Source organism: Schistocerca gregaria, unplaced genomic scaffold, assembly GCF_023897955.1.
Source record: "Schistocerca gregaria isolate iqSchGreg1 unplaced genomic scaffold, iqSchGreg1.2 ptg000703l, whole genome shotgun sequence".
Taxonomy (NCBI): Eukaryota; Metazoa; Arthropoda; class Insecta; order Orthoptera; family Acrididae; genus Schistocerca; species Schistocerca gregaria.
The window spans coordinates 130,001-135,000 of NW_026062081.1; the positions used below are offsets into that span (position 1 = coordinate 130,001).

Here is a 5,000-nt window from a genome sequence, read left to right on the forward strand (position 1 = left end):
AATTTCACCTCTAACGTCGCAATACGAATGCCCCCGCCTGTCCCTATTAATCATTACCTCGGGTTCCGAAAACCAACAAAATAGAACCGAGGTCCTATTCCATTATTCCATGCACACAGTATTCAGGCGGGCTTGCCTGCTTTAAGCACTCTAATTTGTTCAAAGTAAACGTGCCGGCCCACCGAGACACTCAACAAAGAGCACCCTGGTAGGATTTAAACGGGGTCCGCCTCGGGACGCGAAAGCACCCCTTCGGCTCGCCCCACCGGCAGGACGTCCCACGATACATGCCAGTTAAACACCGACGGGCGGTGAACCAACAGCGTGGGACACAAATCCAACTACGAGCTTTTTAACCGCAACAACTTTAATATACGCTATTGGAGCTGGAATTACCGCGGCTGCTGGCACCAGACTTGCCCTCCAATAGATACTCGTTAAAGGATTTAAAGTGTACTCATTCCGATTACGGGGCCTCGGATGAGTCCCGTATCGTTATTTTTCGTCACTACCTCCCCGTGCCGGGAGTGGGTAATTTGCGCGCCTGCTGCCTTCCTTGGATGTGGTAGCCGTTTCTCAGGCTCCCTCTCCGGAATCGAACCCTGATTCCCCGTTACCCGTTACAACCATGGTAGGCGCAGAACCTACCATCGACAGTTGATAAGGCAGACATTTGAAAGATGCGTCGCCGGTACGAGGACCGTGCGATCAGCCCAAAGTTATTCAGAGTCACCAAGGCAAACGGACCAGACAAGCCAATCCGATTGGTTTTGATCTAATAAAAGCGTCCCTTCCATCTCTGGTCGGGACTCTGTTTGCATGTATTAGCTCTAGAATTACCACAGTTATCCAAGTAACGTGGGTACGATCTAAGGAACCATAACTGATTTAATGAGCCATTCGCGGTTTCACCTTAATGCGGCTTGTACTGAGACATGCATGGCTTAATCTTTGAGACAAGCATATGACTACTGGCAGGATTAACCAGGGAGCTGCGTCAACTAGAGCTGAGCAGCCGGCCGCCCGGGAGTGTGTCCCGGGGGCCCGCGCGAACACGCAAGCGTCCGCTCAATTATTCTGCAAACAGGAGGAGGCCGAGCTCCCCTGCACGATACACCTCGAAACCCTCTCAGGTCCCGGCGGCGCGCAGCGCCGTCCTAGGTACTTGGTCGGTTTCGAGAGAGGCGCAATCGCCCGGAGTTAGGCGAGTAGACGGTTTTAGTGCGAACACCCTTGCTCCCAACTGAGCTTGCCGCTGCCGACAGAGGCCCGGGAGCGTGCTGTCGTGGCATTGCCGGCGGGAGACAACACGCGCCACCTATGGTGACCGGCAGCTCCAACGCCAGCGCCACACAAGGGCAAAGCCCCACTTGGGTGCAGAAGCGAACTCTCCCAGCACAGCGCACGCGCCAACACGTCCGCACAACTGCGATACAAACCACCTGCGAGAACCGCTGGGGCGACCGAGCAGCAGACGGCGTCGCGGCGCCGAGTGCCAGGCGGCGGCGCATCCTCAACGCACACAGTCCTCAATCAGACCAGCACACTGCAGATGTCCACCGCGCTTCGCACCGGGCTCGGCTGAACCAACTTTGGCCGCCAGGCGCCGCGTGCAGGGTGCGCCGCAGCGTAGCTGCGCCGCCTGCCGGGCCCGTCGGCTGGCGCTCCTGCCACTCGGCGCCCCCCACCAGCCGGCTGTTGCGCGTGCGCCCACGCAGCGCGCGGCCAACACGCCGGGCGGCCCCCCTTCACCGGCCGGGAACAGTCCCACCAAGCCACCGCCGCGTATCGCTTCATACCCACATGGGCCTAGTCACGTGTGTGGATGTGGCGGGTACCGCTGAAACAACCGGTTAATAGCTGTACCGATCGTCGCCATCACAGATTCACCTCCAGCGTGAACAACCGCTCAACAACGGATTTCCAGTTCATTTGCGTATCTTGGGCAGTAAACGTAGATGTCCACCTACATTTGCGAATTCAACAATTCTTGCATGCCAGGATGTCATGTGTCACGACACGCTACATCAGACCACATACACACTGCGACATGTGCAGAAGAGAACACGTGGAAGGTGGCCCGCGCAAGTATGCGATGTCCCTTCCGCGATCCACTGTCAACCGGCATCTGCGGCATGTCCCAGATATGGAACGCGGTCCACCAGGGTAGCACTTTGTGTGAGGCAATACGACAAAGTCGGAATACACGCGTCACTACATCAGACGGCTCACGCTGACCTGACCTGACCTGACCTGACCTGACTCACCGCACCACCACCCCCAGCGACCCAGGGTGACATACAATGCGTTCGTACGTTCCTCCCACACGCCTCTACGGCGTACCACAGTGCAACCTAGCTGTTATTGGGAGACGAGACAAGTAGCATCGAGCACAACATATGGAAATTGAGATTCGACACCGTTGGGCACAGCCAGCGTACAGTCACACGTATCACACTACTTCACTCTGTACGTAACTACCGATGATCGGTACAGCGTGTGGGTTACGCGTACGACATCAGCGGACAATGGACACAGACCATACCACGACGTACACTGAGGGCGTCGACATCTGAATGCAACTGAACAGCTGCGAGGCTCATTTAACACTCACACGCCAGACCGACCAGCTTGAGAGGACAGAGACACAAAGAGGGGGACAGAGGGGGGGGGGGCCGATATAGTCCTATTGCAGTACAATTGACAGTGGATAGCGGGAATATGTGGAAAGTAAGCAACACTCGCAAGACATCTACATGAGGATAACAACGACACCAGAGATTCCGAGCAGTGAACTATGTTAGGCAAAGGGACAACGTGGGTTAGGTTAAGGGACAACGTGGGTTAGGTTAAGGGACAACGTGGGTTAGGTTAAGGGACAACGTGGGTTAGGTTAAGGGACAACGTGGGTTAGGTTAAGGGACAACGTGGGTTAGGTTAAGGGACAACGTGGGTTAGGTTAAGGGACAACGTGGGTTAGGTTAAGGGACAACGTGGGTTAGGTTAAGGGACAACGTGGGTTAGGTTAAGGGACAACGTGGGTTAGGTTAAGGGACAACGTGGGTTAGGTTAAGGGACAACGTGGGTTAGGTTAAGGGACAACGTGGGTTAGGTTAAGGGACAACGTGGGTTAGGTTAAGGGACAACGTGGGTTAGGTTAAGGGACAACTTGAGTTAGGTTAAGGGACAACGTGGGTTAGGTTAAGGGACAACTTGAGTTAGGTTAAGGGACAACTTGAGTTAGGTTAAGGGACAACTTGAGTTAGGTTAAGGGACAACTTGAGTTAGGTTAAGGGACAACTTGAGTTAGGTTAAGGGACAACTTGAGTTAGGTTAAGGGACAACTTGAGTTAGGTTAAGGGACAACTTGAGTTAGGTTAAGGGACAACTTGAGTTAGGTTAAGGGACAACTTGAGTTAGGTTAAGGGACAACTTGAGTTAGGTTAAGGGACAACTTGAGTTAGGTTAAGGGACAACTTGAGTTAGGTTAAGGGACAACTTGAGTTAGGTTAAGGGACAACTTGAGTTAGGTTAAGGGACAACTTGAGTTAGGTTAAGGGACAACTTGAGTTAGGTTAAGGGACAACTTGAGTTAGGTTAAGGGACAACTTGAGTTAGGTTAAGGGACAACTTGAGTTAGGTTAAGGGACAACTTGAGTTAGGTTAAGGGACAACTTGAGTTAGGTTAAGGGACAACTTGAGTTAGGTTAAGGGACAAATTGAGTTAGGTTAAGGGACAAATTGAGTTAGGTTAAGCGATAATCTGGTACAGCCACAGTTAGGTTAAGCGATGATCTGGTACAGCCACAGTTAGGTTAAGCGATGATCTGGTACAGCCACAGTTAGGTTAAGCGATAATCTGGTACAGCCACAGTTAGGTTAAGCGATAATCTGGTACAGCCACAGTTAGGTTAAGCGATAATCTGGTACAGCCACAGTTAGGTTAAGCGATAATCTGGTACAGCCACAGTTAGGTTAAGCGATAATCTGGTACAGCCACAGTTAGGTTAAGCGATAATCTGGTACAGCCACAGTTAGGTTAAGCGATAATCTGGTACAGCCACAGTTAGGTTAAGCGATAATCTGGTACAGCCACAGTTAGGTTAAGCAATAAAGTTGGTTAAATTTGGTATTGTGGGAAAGGGGGAAGAGAGAGAGAGGGGGGGGGGGGTGGATAGTGGTGGCAGTACGCGGATGCCTGAGTCACCGTCAGATACGTCACGTCGGTTCGATGCTTGTAGCAAGAGGCTGGCGGGTCTGTGTCTCTCACTTCTGCAATTTTTCATGTGGTATAACACGAGGGCGGGGGGTGATATTTGGTGCCCCTCTGTGTAGGATGTGTGTTGGTTTATCTGAGCAATGGTAGTTGTCGGAGGAGTGGGGTATTGTGCTTTTATAGGTGGACCTACTGCTCTGGTTATCATAGTGTCGACGGTGCAATGTCGCAGAGAGGATGCACTCGACATTGTCGCATTCCAGATGTTTACGTATTGTGTGTCTCCGTTGCAGGCCGAGAGTGGTGCATGTTCGAGTGTCTGGCTGACGTGCGATTCACGTTGTGTGCCCAGTCTTACAGCACGTATAGGGACATTCGCATAAATCATCTATATGTGGCCTTGCATCATTTACTAAGCAGTGCCGTGAGACGACCGAACTATTAGGAAAGTACTGATGTACCGCATAATGTTTACCTTCCACCACACGGCGAGTATCGACTGTGCCCAGCGTTGCCACCGCAGGCAGCGGTCACCGTCACCATTGTGCGGCGGAACGGAACATCTATATCCTCAGAGGAGCACTCTTTGCCGCCGGGCGTCAGGTCTCGCGGCCTGCCGGCCAGCGCCCACGACGAACTTACTGCATGTATAGGGACAGCGGGAATTTGGCATACTTGATATAACTCTTCATGAGACGCAAGATATAGGGGTGGATTGCAACTTACGACTGCGAGAAAAGTCCGCCGTTCATCCGCCGGAGTTGCGATTTCGGCGGGGCACGTA

At 52.5% G+C, this 5,000-nt stretch overlaps 1 non-coding gene across 1 annotated transcript in view; it reads right to left on the minus strand.

Annotated features, from left to right (window-relative positions):
• The window catches only part of LOC126320095 (small subunit ribosomal RNA), a 1,893-nt gene extending 902 nt beyond the window's left edge, over positions 1-991 (minus strand). The window contains exon 1 of the ribosomal RNA XR_007557853.1: positions 1-991. This exon is cut by the window's left edge and continues 902 nt beyond it. This is a non-coding gene — a ribosomal RNA (small subunit ribosomal RNA).
• Between the last annotated feature and the right edge of the window lie 4,009 nt (positions 992-5,000).